Source organism: Eumetopias jubatus, unplaced genomic scaffold (genome assembly GCF_037043125.1).
Source record: "Eumetopias jubatus isolate StellerSeaLion01/CBP00866 unplaced genomic scaffold, mEumJub1_p1.0 scaffold_2, whole genome shotgun sequence".
NCBI lineage: Eukaryota > Metazoa > Chordata > Mammalia > Carnivora > Otariidae > Eumetopias > Eumetopias jubatus.
In genome coordinates this window covers 146,859,350-146,876,030 of record NW_028274808.1, presented here as the reverse complement: position 1 = coordinate 146,876,030, position 16,681 = coordinate 146,859,350, and positions in this window count along the sequence as shown.

Here is a 16,681-nt window from a genome sequence, read left to right as displayed (position 1 = left end):
TATCTACATTTCCAAAGTATGATAAGCAACTTTGAAGTTGGACCTTTTCATTTTTTCCCTCAAAATGTATCCCTCAACCCATTTTGTTTCAACTTGTTTCTGAAAACAGTGTGACTAGACTAAAAATATGAATGACACATGGTTCTGGCCTTGAGGACCTCACAATCAGGTGCAGGACAATAAACACTCCACTGAAACTTAGTGCACCTTTCTCTCCTGTTCTTGGCCTTTGTTCACGCCTACTTGCCTAGGGAGCACTTCCTCATCTTGTGTGCCGGCTAACTTCCTACTCATTCTCTCAATGATTCACTTCCTGAGTGACTTGTTTCGACTCAAAGCACACAGCTAGCTCTGGAGGGCTGTGGTTTAGCAGTGTAGGTGGTTGACAGGAGCACAGAAGGGAGGGGTCTGAGTCTGAACAAAGCCAGGGTAGAGGGGGCCAGGATGACCGCCACATACCTCAAAATGTTTCCTGCAGGAAAAATGAAGTTATTAAGGACTTTCACAAAGTGAAATGTTATGATGGTATCTCTATTTTAAGAAGATAAGTCTGCTGGCAAGCTATATTTATCGTTGATATGAAATATGAAGATATCACAGAACTCAAAAAAATTGTTATGGAAGAGTTGACTAGTTTAAACTCCTTTACTCAGTACTATAAATCAACTACATTTTTCTCATTATAAAAACTCTTCTTTGGGTCATAGAAGTTTAGAAAGTATCTATAAAAGATAATACCATGGCATTTCCATAAATTATATGTGATAATGGGATTAAAAAGCAAAGTTTAAAAGAGGAAGCCTCACATTCAGAAAAGACCACAGGGTCAGTCATTAATGAGTCCTTCTTACTAAAATAAAGGAAGAGAACAGGATGTGGAGGAAGTGATTATGGGGCCACTTCATGAATACCTGAATAAATTTTTATTTCATTACATCTGGAAAGAACAAATCTACATTTGGAAAATTAAAGTTATTCTTTAAATTAATCAAAGTACATTATTAATAGAATATTTTGTTTTTTAAAGATGTATTTATTTATTTGAGAGAGAGAGAGAGAGAGCATGAGCAGGAGGAGGGGTAGAGGGAAAGGCAGAAAGACTCTTCAAGCAGACTCCCTGCTGAGCTCGGAGCCCCATTTGGGGCTTAATCTCAGGACACTGAGATCATGACCTTAGCTGAAACCAAGAGTCAGATGCTCAACCAACTGAGCCACTCAGGAGCCCTTTAATATAATATTTTAAAATATTAGTTATCAACCTAAAAGAAGAGTAACCATATTGGGGTTACATACATTATAAAAACCCAATACCTGCCCCTCATACTGGCCCCTGTCTCAGAACCACGGTTTGAAAATATATACGGAAACAACACAGGCCTAAAACATCTACAACTCCTTCCTCTTCCCTTCTCCTCTCCCCAGGCCCCTCCCCAATCCCCATCTCAAACCCATCCACTCAGCTCTCTTTCCTTCCCCTCCTCCCCCCACCCTATCCTTCTTCTCTTCCCTTTCTTTCTCTTTTCCCTCCTTCTGCCTCTGCCTCTCCAGCACTTCTCGAGTTAGCATAGAAATCACCTAGGGATCCTGTTAGATTGTAGGTTCTGACTGAGTGGGTCTGCAGGGGAACGTGAGTTTCCACATTTCTAACAGGATCCCAGGTGATGCTGATGGTGTTGGTCCAGAGACCACACTTGGGCAGCAAGGTGATTAACAAGGATAGAGGTAATGTGGCCACTGTGGTTCTATGTCCTGTTCCTTCATGCCTCCACAATCAGTTCAAATTTACTTATAATTATTCATTGTGGGAAAACAGCAAAGCTTTATTTGACTTTCTTAGCAAATCAAAATTTCTGCTGAGTAAGAATCAGTAACAGTGTATACTTCAAACACAAAATTAAAGCATGATGTGAGTGCTAACTATATCATTGCTCCAGTGATTTAAAAACCTGAAATTCAATGGGCAGAAGATATGAACAGACATTTTTCCAAAGAAGACATCCAAATAGCCACAGACACATGAAAAAGTGCTCAACATTGCTCGGCATCAGGGAAATCCAAATCAAAACCTCAATGAGATACCACCTCACACCAGTCAGAATGGCTAAAATTAACAAGTCAGGAAACGACAGATATTGGCGGGGATGCGGAGAAAGGGGAACCCTCCTACACTGTTGGTGGGAATGCAAGCTGGTGCAACCACTCTGGAAAACAGTATGGAGGTTCCTCAAACAGTTGAAAATAGAGCTACCATACGATCCAGCAATTGCACTACTGGTATTTACCCCAAAGATACAAATGTAGGGATCCGAAGGGGTACGTGCACCCCGATGTTTATAGCAGCAATGTCCACAAAAGCCAAACTGTGGAAAGAGCCAAGATGTCCATCGACAGATGAATGGATAAAGATGTGGTATATATATACAATGGAATATTATGCAGCCATCAAAAGGAATGAGATCTTGCTATTTGCAACAACGTGGATGGAACTGGAGGGTGTTATGCTGAGTGAAATAAGTCAATCAGAGAAAGACATGTATCATATGACCTCACTGATATGAGGAATTCTTAATCTCAGGAAACAAACTGAGGGTTGCTGGAGTGGTGGGGGGTGGGAGGGATGGGGTGGCTGGGTGATAGACATTGGGTAGGGTATGTGCTATGGTGAGCGCTGTGAATTGCGCAAGACTGTTGAATCACAGATCTGTACCTCTGAAGCAAATAAAACATTATATGTTAAGAAAAAAAAAAGAAGAAGAAGAAGATAGCAGGAGGGGAAGAATGAAGCGGGGAAAATGGGAGGGGGAGATGAACCATGAGAGATGGACTCTGAAAAACAAACTGAGGGTTCTAGAGGGGAGGAGGGTGGGGGGATGGGTTAGCCTGGTGATGGGTATTAAAGAGGGCACGTTCTGCGTGGAGCAATGGGTGTTATGCACAAACAATGAATCATGGAACACTACATCAAAAACTAAAGATGTATGGTGATTAACATAACAATAAAAATTTTTTAAAAACCCTGAAATTCATTAACTCATGACAGCTGCTATATTCTTTTTTCTTATGATTATTCTTACTATATTAAAAAAGAAAAAATATCAAACAGTTCAAGACAGAATCTATATTTAGTCTAGGAAACTGAGTATGAGTATTATTCACTTATAATAGTTTTTCCTAAAGTTACTTAGAAAAAAATCTTAATATAAAGTAGAGGAAGTTCACCAAGTATAAGTTTCCAATGACAATACCAGTAGATAGTGTTGATCAGATAATCAGAAACCACACACACTGCATATAGATATAAATCCCTAAAATACAAAGAAATTTCCTGAATTTTTTCCAGTGCTAATGCATATTGTTACTTTATTTTTCTTTTATTTATTTAAAAAAATTATGTTACTTTAAAAGGTTATTGACTCTCAAGAGTTTATGTAAGAAATATTAACTTGCAAGAAAAAAGAAAATGTTGAAATGATAAAGCCAGAGAAACTCCAATTTTATTTTTATGGGGTTTTATATATTGTATTAATATCAACTTAATATTCTTTTTCAGAGATATGAAGAAATAATATCTACATAAAATATTGCTTCTCTTTAAAATTTTATTTCTGATTATATATTAAAATGTGTCTCTTTTGCTTTCTCTTTTTCAGTCAGCTCAATTGCAAAAGTAATGATTGTATATGTGGGTTTTCTTCTGTTCTCTTTTAAGAAAAACATCTATAACTGTAAAAGATAATTGTTAGAATTTAAAATATGTGCTAATAAACTTTCTGGACAATAAGTCTACTTCATAAATAGATTGTATAAATTGTTTTATTTATTTAATTTTGTTCTTTTTTTCCTAAATCCTCCTCCTGAAAGAGTGCAGGAAGTAGCAGGTGGGGAGGAAGTTATCAGTGGTAACTCTTCCCACTACCCTCTGCCCAACCTACATTTCCCATCTCAGGGAAGGCAGGGCCATCTTTGAGGTGGCTAAAGGTAAGGTAGGAGTTTGACTTCACATTCCCTTCCTCCTTTATCCCACCAGTTACCAATCTATTCTTCCCACATCCCAATTATTATTACTTTAATCTAGAGACAAAAAGTCAGTGGATATTTTAAAACATTGCCATGTAATTGTTTTCTGAATTTGCATTCAATTCTGTTGCTGATTTATAAACATTCATACTTAATTGTGTGACATTAATGAAGTCTCAGATCTCATTTGCAGGACTTACATATTTCAACATTTTGAGTTTTTTCTTATTGCTGTTTTGTGTTTATTTATTTTAAAATATTTCATTGGAGTGTCACATCCATAGAAAAAAATATATACAACTTGTAATTTTGAAGCTCAATGTATCATTACAAAGAAATTTTATATTTAGAATAAAATCTGACTGTTCCCCTCAGGTCTCACAAAGACACACAAAGCTGCTCTATCCATTACCTTCTATACCTGAATAGGTAAGAACGCTATTATTCTAGTCATCCTTTACTCCTCTTGGTCACATGCCACGTATGAGATCATTAGTAAATCATAATAGCACTATCTTCAGGACGCCTGGGTGGCTCAGTCGGTTAAGTGTCTGCCTTCGGCTCAGGTCTTGATCCCAGGGTCCTGGGATTGGAGTCCTACATCGGGCTCTTTGTTTAGCAGAGAGCCTGCTTCTCCCTCTGCCTGCCACTCCCCCTGCTTGTGCTCGCTCCCTATTTCTCTCTCTCTGATAAATAAATAAAATCTTTAAAAATTAAAAATAAAAAAAATAGCACTATCTTCATAATATCCAGATCCAGTCACTTGTCATAATCTACACTGCAAGGACTCTGGTCACAACCACTATCATTGCTCACCTGAGTTTCAAAGTAGCCCCAGAACCGGACTGCTTGCTCATCCTTTTCCTTAGAACTTATTCTCAACATAGTTGCAAAAGTGATCTTTGCAGAATACTAGCTATATCCTGTCACTCTGCTCAAAGCTTTCCCATATCCAAATAAAAGCCAAAGTCCCTTCAAATGCTGGTTCCCCTTAACTCTCTTACTGCATCTTGGCTTCCTCTATTCAATTACATGGGCCTCCTTGCCATTCTTCGAATACCAGAGAATATTCTCAATTCATGGCTTTTGAACCTCCTGTTTGTTCCCTTTGCTGGAATGCTCATTTTCTACATGGTTTGCATCCTCACTTCCTCTGGATGTTTCCTCATGTGTAAGGCTGCCAGATTTAGCAAAAATAAATAAATGAAAAACAGGATACCCAGTTAAATTTGAATTTCAAATAAACAATGTACTTTTTTAGTAAGTATGTCCCATGCAATATTTGGTACTTATGTATACTAAAAATTTATTATTTGTTTATCTGAAATTGGATAAAATCCTTAGGGAAGAAGAAAAACTAGCTTCTGTTTACAGCTCCTTCTGAATTAATCTCTTAATTACTTAAACAGAGCAGACAAAAGTTAGTATAGTACTATTGTCTTAGTCTCTGGATCCACATAAGGCAGAATTGCCTACAAAATGATCTCTGGAAAAAGGCCTATTTCTAGTAACACTGTTGTATGTGTGTATGCAAACACACACAACTAACTATATTAATTTCAAGAATTTTGCCTTTCTTGTACAGTTATGGTTGATTGTACCTCAATTTTCTCCAACAAAGGACCAAGGAAAGTGAAAATAACCACTTTGCCATAATGAAAAGAATTAAGGCCTGAAAGATCATAGTTTCTCCTGAAAATCTGATGCCGGTCAACTTTTAAGTCACAGCAAAATTATCCATTTCCGTATCTTGACTACTGTGAATAATGCTTCCATAAGGATGGGAGTACAGGTATCTCTTTGAAATACTAATTTTGTTTCCTTTGGATATATAGCCAGAAGTGAAATTGCTGGATAATATGGCAGTTCTACTTCCAATTTTTTGAAGAACTTTCACACTGTTTTCCGTATGGCTATACCAATTTACATTCCCCCAACTGTGCACAAGGGTTTCATTTCTCCACATCCAAGCCAACACTTGTCATCTTTTGATTTTTTGATAATGGCCATTCTAACAGGTGTGAGGTGATAGCTCATTATAATTTTGGTTTATATTTCCCTGATAATTAGTGATATTGAGCATCTTTACATATACCGATTGTCCATTTAACCTTAAAAGAGGAGGAAATCCTGCCATTTGTGACACCATGGATGAACCTGGGGGACATTACGACACATGAAATAAAGCAGGCACAGAAAGGCAAATATTTCATGATCGCACTTGTATGTGGAATCTTACAAAGTCAAACTCATATTAACAGAGTAGAACGCTGGTTACCAGTGGCTGGGGTTGGGAAAAATGGGGAGATGTTGATCAAAGGGTGCCAGCTTTCAGTTATAAGATGAATAAATTCTGGAGATGTACAGCATGGTGATTGATTATAGTTACTCTTTTTTTTAATTTTTTTTATTATGTTATGTTAATCACCATACATTACATCATTAGTTTTTGATGTAGTGTTCCATGATTCACTGTTTGTGTATAACACCCAGTTCTCCATGCAGAACGTGCCCTCCCTAATACCCAGTTGATTGATTATAGTTAATAGTAATGTATTGTATACTGGAAATTTGCTAGGAGAGGAGATCTCAAGTTTTCTCACCATACACACACAAAATGTGAGGTGATGTTATGTTAATTAGCATGTATATATAATTTTTTGTTTTTTTTGTTTTTTTAAATATTTTTTTTAAGATTTTATTTACTTATTCATGAGAGACAGAGGGGGAGAGAGACAGAGAGAGAGAGAGAGGCAGAGGGAGAAGCAGGCTCCCAAGGAGCAGGGAGCCCGATGCGGGACTCGATCCCAGGACCCCGGGACCATGACCCGAGCCGAAGGCAGATGCTTAACCAGCTGAGCCACCCAGGCACCCCGCATGTATATATAATTTTTATTTGTCAATCTTACCTCAATAAAGCTGAGGGGGGATAAAATTTGCAGTAAAATTAAGTGAAAGTCTTTCTGCAAGTAAATGAGTAATGCCTGATAGCAAAGCACTGGGGGAAACTGATTAGTAGGTTAGAACTAAAATCATCAAATAATTAGAAAAAGGAGTTGATTCACTCTGACAAATGTAATGGAAAAGCAGGATGATGCACATGAAGAAAAGATTCAAGTGTGATATCTGCAAACACCCTTTATCTCTCTCCAATCGTGTTATTAAAGATTCATAGGTACAAAGGAATTTTCACATTAAAAAATATGAAAAATACTTCTTTGTATTGTCTAATTTCAATCCCCGCAGATTCATTGTAAGTTCTATTTCTATCACATCTATCTATTTCTTCTTTCTCCTGAGGAAATAAAACAAAGCCTCCAGGGCTCCTGGGTGGCTCAGTCCGTTAAGCGACTGCCTTCGGCTCAGGTCATGATCCTGGAGTCCCGGGATCGAGTCCCGCATCGGGCTCCCTGCTCAACGAGGGGTGTGCTTCTCCCTCTAACCCTCCCCCCTCTCATGTACTCTCTCTCTCTCTCATTCTCACTCTCTCAAAATAAATAAATAAATCTTAAAAAAAAAAAAAGCATCCAATGACGACTCCAGAAAAATCTTCAAAGCAACTTTCATATTTTAAGCCCAGGAAGGAGGGTAATATGAAGAAGTACAAGACACCACTTTATTAATTTCATGCAATATGATTTCAAATACCAACGGTACTTACTAGTCCTAGTTTACATGGACCAAAAGATCTCAATCCTTTACCCTACGTGCAGAAATCAATTTCCTAGACTTTTAAATATTTCAGTTGTCTCCCTGGAATTCCCTATTAATCCTCCAAATTCCCTATCAATCTTTCAAATATCACAAATCCAACAATACTATAAATACTTGGTATTTATTTGCTTAATTTAGAATGAAATTTCGCTCATCTTAGGAGAGCTGTTCTTCAACCCCAGCGATCTGAAGGGTCAAGAAAATGACAAACACAAAGGACAATTTTCAAAGATACTATCTCCAGGAATAATTATAAAATGGCCAAAAGTCTTTAGTGCTCACCCCCCTCCCCCAGGCTCCTAAGCCTTTTCCCTTCTGCCCTTATATATGCTCACTCTCTTCCTATTCTATTCGTATCTAAATTTGGTCTCTCAAGACACCTTAATGATATGCGTGACCTTTTCCAACCACTTCTTTCTGGGGGCTGCTTGCACTTCCATCTCCAACCTTCTGAGAGCCTAAGTTCTTAGCATTTATTTAGATAAATGAAAAAGCACCCCTTAAGCAGAGCTTAAAACTCTAATGTAAAAGACTATATTTGAGCAGAGTTTATAAATTTTAATAAAAATGAAATCACACTATTTTAGGGAAAACTCTGGCATCAGTGAGCAAGTGATAAGCAGAAGAATGAAATGGATGAAAAACAAAAAATTGGGCCCTTGAAATTGGCAAGCCGCAAAGACAACTGGCAAAAATACTGTTCAACCATGCCTTTGGGTATGTACACAGGTGACTGGCCTCTGGTCTGTCCTTTGAAGATTTAGTGAATCAAATATCAGCATTGTCCACAAGACACTTTGAATAAGCCATTGGGTTTATTTGGGGTGAATTTAGATCTCTTGACTTTTCCTCATGTCTTTGTTTCCTTTGGCTTCTCTCTAGTTGGCAAACAACATGTCTCTGTTCTTGTTTGTGAATGTCTTTATTGATTCTGTTGTCACATTTATTTTCCTTGTGCTAAACTTTAATCCCTGGTATACACTTTGAGTGAATTTGTCCTTTGTTGCCATAAATGACCTTAGTTTATGCTCCACTTAGTGGGATTCCTACGGAAGCTAGACATACCTCCTAATGTGTCACAGGGATTAAGGAATCATTCTGTAAGCTTCTGAGTTGGCAATGAATTCCTTCTAGCACTTAATATTCTAAAAGTCTGTCATATTAAAAAAAATCATGTCTAGATTCTAACTGATTCTCACTGCAAAGGATACCACTATCTTACCTTATTTTTCAAATAGTTTTATGTATTGGCATTATTTATTAGACATTAAAAGCCCAAAATGGCACCTGGCTATCCCATACTAGATTTGAACAGATACAAAGCTTTTCTGACAGCAGTCTGGATTTTTCAGAATTTTAAACCTCCATACTTTACTTTCAGAAAAAAACGCTATATATGCATCCACGTGATTAAACTGAGTACCATAACCACAAATCTATTCAGTATAATTTGTCCCTCAGGCTTAGCATCCATAGCCTTTCATAGTCTTCAACATATTGAGTTGGCTAAAATTAAGCTTGAGTTATCTGCAGTTATTTCGAATTTGTTTTACATGGCACGGAGGAAAATGTAAAATGTATCATGATAAATTACAGTTTATATTTTCCGTTAGGAAAAAAGAATTACACTGAAGGGGAAAAAAAAAAAACTAAATATGTGTACCTGATGAGGAGAGCGCCCCCGTGTGGTACTGCCCAAACACATTCTGCCCACACTGGTAAATGCCTACGTGGCTTTATGGTTGACAGATTTTATCATGTCATGGGGCCCATCCTGTGCCCACTGCAGTCATTACTAGTTGATTTAGGCTTAAAAATCTCAGTAGAATACTCTAAATAGCTATGTACAATTTTGACTAGTTGATTTAGGCTTAAAATCTCAGTAGAATATTCTAAATAGCTATGTACAAATTTGGCGCATAAGATAAAATTTTAGTTTCTTTAGCCACAGAATCATTTAGGTAAACCATCCAAAGATAATCAAATTCACCAGGAACTAGTAAGACTCGTGTGTGAAAGTTTGATTTCACATTTCATTCAGTAATTTTCTTTCCATTTTAATAATTCTATGTTAATGATTTGACTGTCCAAAAGCAAACAGACAGGAAAAGAATCTTAATCCTGCAAAAAAATTACATCACCAACCATATATTCTCTCTCTCACCCTCAATCTGTCTGTCTCACACACACACACACACACACACACACACACACACACACACAAACGCACTGTGCCTGGAGCATCATTTCACTTTGGGACCTCTTGGTTTGCTATCTGTAGTTTACTCTTACCAAGGCAATCTAATGATATATATTTTACTATCTACCCCATCTATACACAAATAGAGTCATACAATTTGTAACACTGACTGGCTCTATGAATAGTTCATAGATCCCAAGGATTGTGCATCCTAAAGTAAAATTATTGACTAATATATATATATTCCATATATATATATATATAATGTACATTCCAAGGACAGGGGAGGAGGTGAAAAGCCTCCAATTGCCCTGGTTCAGCTCTCAGATCAGTCAGCAGTCATGTCCTCTTGATGACTTCCTCTAACACAATAGACCCATAGGCAGGTATTATTAGTCTTATTTTACAGAGAAGAAAACTAGGGCCTGGAAAGGTTGGGTAGCTCACTTGAAGTAATGCAGGTAATAATATCACAGATCTAGAATGGTCTGATGCCAGTGTAGTTCATTGACCTTACTAGAAAAACAGATGGATGAAAAAATCATAGGAAAAAGCATTAGTAGGGTTATGTGAAAAAATCATTCAGATGAGTATAAGGAAGGGTTATGGCAAGGTATTAGTATTGCAGTATAATAATAAGTACAAGCTAATTTATGCTGTGGTAACAACCACCAAATCTCAGCAGCTTGAAACTACACGATTTATTTCTCCCTTATAGTACATATTTACTGGGGGTCAATTTAAAGTTTTGCTCCATATTGTTCTCACCAGGGGATCCAGATTAAAGAAATTCATGTTGATAGAAAAGCCAACATCTGGAACATTGCCAGTGGCCACAGTAGAAAGACAGAGTGGTCAATTACCTGAAAGTTTCCAGCCAGAAGTGACACATACTACATCCTGCTCATATTTAATAGGCCAAAGCAAGTCACCTAAATTTCAAGGGCCAGACTGTAGAACATGACATGTGACCAGGAGGAGGAATGAAAATATTTGGTAGACGTGACTAACGACTAACACAGTATCCCTTGCTTAATTGATAGATGCCAACTGCCAACAGGATAAAATCTAAGCACATTTGTCTTAGAACACACTCTATGATGTAGCCTCTATCTTCCAAACCTCATCCCAACAATTTCCCATAGGAATCTATATTCCCATTATCCTGAAGAGTTATGCCCCCATAAGTATCAAGCTATGTCATGCCCCAGGTTTTTGCACATGATGTATACTTTGCTTGAATTTTTCATTCCACCTATGTCTGCCTGGTGAATTCCTACTCTTCCTTCAGGGCCCAGCTCAGGGTTTCTCTGCCCTATATACAGCCCACTCCATCCCTTATCCACACGTACCATGGCCTTACCTCTATTCTATTCTTATCAAACAGTATCTCAACCATTTGTTTATATGTAACTCTCATCATACGTATTAGACTGTAAGTGTTCTGAATGCAATATCTCTGGATCATTGCTAACAATAAATATTGTTTGGTTGAAGGAATAAAGTCATCTGTATTTTAATAGGGTATACTAAGATTTAGCAAAGAGAATACATTAAACTATCATCAACAAACCAGGAAAAGCTTGAGAAAAAATGTAGGACAGAAGGGGATAGTCATATGGGCAGTAGCTTTTTATTCTTCACTGATAAAAATAATATTTTTTCAAAGTAACCTTCTGTTTTATTCTTTTAAATGCAATCTGTCATTTTAAATTAGAGGGTCACATATATGTGAATCACACTGGGAAGCTATTTTCAAACTACCTTTACCTTTTAGAGACTTCGTCCTGGAAAATGAATATGTCAAGTTTCCCCTAAATTGGTTTATTGAGAATTATTACTATGGTGAGAAATGCATTTACACATTTAGGAGCACTTACTTTCCATAGATACCCCGAAGATATGGATTTAGTTTGCCCCATTTTACAGAGAAGAGAACAGGGTCAGAGAAGTTAACTTGCCCAAACTTACAGGGCTGGTAAATGCATGAAGTGGGATTCAAACTCGAGACTTCTTGATGATGAAGCCATGCTATCAACAATGCCATTTATGCAATAAAGGTAATAAATAAATTTATCATACTCATGTGTTTATTCTAATAAATTATCCTACCCTATGTTTAATCAAGGATCTTCTCTTTACAATGTTTTTATCCAAAGAGCATTGACAAGTTATAAACTTGTGATAGTATGGAATTGACAAATTTTGATGAAATCGTACTTGACAACAGCTGTTGTTGTGTTTTTTTTGTCAGATTTAGGGCCTATGTTGGGCCTAGTACTACACGGCGGTTACACATCCAGAAATCTTATGGCCATCCCACCCACTCCAACTGGTTCTCATTGGGTAGAATATGTCCTTGAATTCTTTGGTACTTTTGACATTTAAAGGGGAAAAAAAAGCAATGCATTTGTTTCCTAGGAACTTCTCCTACCGAGAATTTCCTAATATCACAGTGGAACTGTCAAAGATTTCTAAAACACATTCTCCTAAGTGCACATAATTGGCCCTAGGCCATGTCTTCACAAGTATTCCTTTCTGGACTCTAATTATATCCACATTTGCCAAAAGAATTTTTATCTGAGGGTGCTATCTAATCTCTGAATCTAAGTCAGTTCTCCGAAGTCCCTGTGAAGCATACAGCCAGGAACTTCATTCCACCATCCAACATAAACTGACTCTTATATTCCTTTACGGACATATTTTTACTGGGAAATATTAAAAGTGTCTCCAAAAAGTCTTCTTGGATAGAGATTTTACTTATTTATTCCAGCTTTCAGTGATTTTTCTGTACTTAGAATTTGTGTGAAAGCCCTAACAAAAGCAAATTGCTCATTTCAGCAACAAGAAAACCCGATAAACATACTTCATTGGGGCACATAATTAATATGACTACTCAGTAAATTTTACCTTCCAGAGAAATCAGGTTGAGTAATTAGTGAAGAAAGAGTGCCCAAGTAGTTCTGCTGTACTTGAAACCAAATAGGCCATGCTACCTCAAAATGATTTTCCACAAATCATTTCATTGACGTTTCTTAAGAGAGTCATTTCAACCCAACCTAGCACTTATTCAAAGTCCAGGTTCAGACAGATAACCCATCCTCAGACATTTTGCTAATCATTACAGGATGTTTATTCATGGACTATTTTAGTCTCCTTTATAGAGATTAATTTCATGAATCTTTCTCCATAATACTCTTTTCATCCATTCATACCTTCAGGGCTAGAACTTATTTTGCAGCATTTTTAATTAATTTTTCTCCAACACACTATTTTTTTTCATCTATGCCTGGCAAATAACAGCATAAGAAAATTATATTTTCCACAATAATTTAAAGTAGGTATCATAGCAGAAAGGGACATTTTAATAATAAATATCATTATCCTAATATCACAAAATAATAAGTTATCCAAATACCAAAAATACAGAAAATAAACATCTTAAATTCTCATGTATGGATGTTAAAACAGGATAGAAAAGAAGACAAATACATTTGTAGAAATGTAGGTTCATACACATCAGACCCATGCCAAAACACATTCAATTAACTAAGTGATTATTTTTAAGGGGCACCTGAGTGGCTCAGTCAGTTAAGCATCTGACTCTTGATTTCGGTTCAGGTCATGATCTCATGGATCATGGGATTGAGCCCCGCTTCAGGGTCCGCACTCAGCAGGGAGTCTGCTTGAGGATTCTCTCTCTGTCTCTCTCTCTGTCTCTCTCTCCAATAAAGAAATCTTTAAAAAAAATACGTGATCTTTTTTAATTTATTTTTTTATTATTATGTTATGTTAATCACCATACATCATTAGTTTTTTTTTTAAGATTTTATTTATTTATTTGAGAGAGAGAATGAGAGATAGAGAGGACGAGAGGGAAGAGGGTCAGAGGGAGAAGCAGACTCCCTGCTGAGCAGGGAGCCCGATGTGGGGCTCCATCCCAGGACTCCAGGATCATGACCTGAGCCGAAGGCAGTCGCTTAACCAACTGAGCCACCCAGGCGCCCCGCATCATTAGTTTTTGATGTAGTGTTCCATGATTCATTGTTTGCATATAACACCCAGTGCTCCATGGAGTACGTGCCCTCTTTAATACCCATCACTTGGCTAACCCATCCTCCCACCCCCCTCCCTTCAACATTCCTCTGACTATTCGGGGTCTTTTCTGGTTCCATACAAATTTTAGGATTATTTGTTCCATTTCTTTGAAAAAAGTTGATGGTATTTTGATAGGGATTGCATTGAATGTGTAGATTGCTCTAGGTAGCATTAACATCTTCACAATGTTTGTTCTTCCAATCCATGAGCATGGAACATTTTTCCATTTCTTTGTGTCTTCCTTAATTTCTTTCATGAGTATTTTATAGTTTTCTGAGTACAGATTCTTTGCCTCTTTGGTTAGATTTATTCCTAGGTATCTTATGGTTTTCAAGATGTGATCTTTTTAAATGTGCACATATATGAAAATACAAGCATCAAGTTTATGGAATAGATCTTTAATGAATTATGTGTTTCAGTATATATGGTTGTTAAGAAGATGATTTTGGACTTGTACAGGCTTCAGTTCAGATCCTGCCCCCTGGAACTCATTAAACACATATCCTTCAGAAGATTTCTTAATCTCAGTGATTCCTATACTATTCACCTATAAAATGAGAATATCAATATCTAAAACTCAAGGTTGTAAGAGGATTAATACAATTGAGTTGATTTATATAAATAAAGTACTTGGGATAATACCTGGCATAATCTACATGTTAATAAGCAATATTTTTTGTTCTAATTACTTCATCATTCAGAAACAAGTGCTGAATGCGATGTTTTATAGAAGCGTGCAAGTAAATGCATATCGAGTATACACATCTATATATGGAAAAACGGAGAAAGCAAGAGCAAGAAGCTATGGAAAGTAACAACACATACATTTAGAAATTTGATGAGGCATCCAATGTAGTCATGAATTTAATTTCAGAAAGAAAGTAGAACTCTTTGTAAGTAATATTACCATTTATCAGAAATCACATGCAATTCTTATTTGGCAAAAACAGAAATTGGTAATTTATAAATGTTTCTGACTGCTGAATCTAAAATATCCAATTAAGCAGATACTTTATGGAGACACAATAATGGTATTTCCACAGAGTTTCTAAATTTCTGGAAGCAGTCCCAATGAGGAAAGTTGTCTGTGGCACTGATTTATTAGCTCCTGGCTTCTGCTGTTTTAAGTGATTGTTTTTGCAGATGGAAAACCTTCTTGGAAAAGGAATAGAGAAAATTAACCTTCCTTCATTGAAATGTGCCCAGAACAATAAGCACTGTTCATAGGTGATCTTCATGGTTGATGATTTCAGCTGAGGGCACTTAAACTGTAGATTTTGGAACAATAATCCTGGACATACTTACTCATATCAGTATGAATTTCTTAAGACTATTAAAAAAACAGAAGTAAAATGTCTGTCTTAGAAAACTCCCAAATGATCTAAGGCAAGCCTCTGAAAATTCAGAAATTGGGAGATATTGACTATAACAGAAAATATGTCAGGGATCATACTATTCAAGACGTGAGAATCTTCAACAAATAATGAGAAAGAAATTTTAAGCAAGAAAACTAGGATATTTATTTAATATAGCTCAAAAGTACATGGGAAAAATTTATCTAGTATCTTTGTCCATACAAACACTTAGAGAATGGTGTAGAAATAAGTATTTCCTTTGGGAAAAGACCTGAATTCAAATCAGTTTTATCACTAAACTACTATGCCACCTTGGGCAAATTACTTAACTTCGTTGAGTCTCAATTTCCTTGTAAGTAAAATGATAATAGAAAATATTTTGCAGATTCTTAGGAGGATCAATTGAAAAAGTGTATTCAGAAAACATAGCTGAGAACCTGATATAAGGCACATAAAACAAATGTTAGTTTCACATATCTCTAAATACCTTCATCCTCAGCATAAATTGACAGTTGTAGGAGATACACCATGTAAAATACTTTTGACCAGGGCAATAAAACTTTATTATTTCAGTGACTCAAGCACTATCCATTATGTGAAGGCATTACTTTGCTGGAGTTCACTTTTACTGCATCTTGAGATTCAATCTTTAATAAAGAATTTTAAAAGTCAATAGTTAAACAATTGGTAATTTGAAATGGGCCCTGGTGGAAAGCAGGAGATACAACAAAAAAAGAGGTTTTCTGTTTGTTTGTTGTCAGAGATCCAGTTTACTAGCACATCACTGACTAAAAGAAAGGACAGAATTCAAGGGAAACAGGAGCTGGTAGAACCAAGTGACTTTTCCTTAATAAAATACTGAAATTAGCATTTTGGAAATTTTTTCAAGAATATTTTTAATTAACAGAATAATTGATTGATAATGTACATCTTAGTTGTGGTTCAGGGACCTACATTTTCACCCAGGTGCTCTGTGGATCTTCTAATATCACACTGGTTTTTTGCTTTTCACTTTTGTTCTTCTACACCAAGTGCCATTCAATTTCCCATGCTTGTCTTTGTATGAAAAGGTATTTCTGTATTATGCCTCATTCTTTCATACATTTAACAAATAAATATTCTGTGTCAGTCTTGTGCCAGGCCTGGGGGATGCTCAGGATACCTACAGTCTAATGCCTAATGTAACTAACATCAGGTACTTTTTATATGAACAGAGCATTAATTATCTAACAACCCAATGAGGTTACCTCCATTTTACAGAAAGGTAAACAGTTTCAGAGAGGTTTAAAAACTTGCC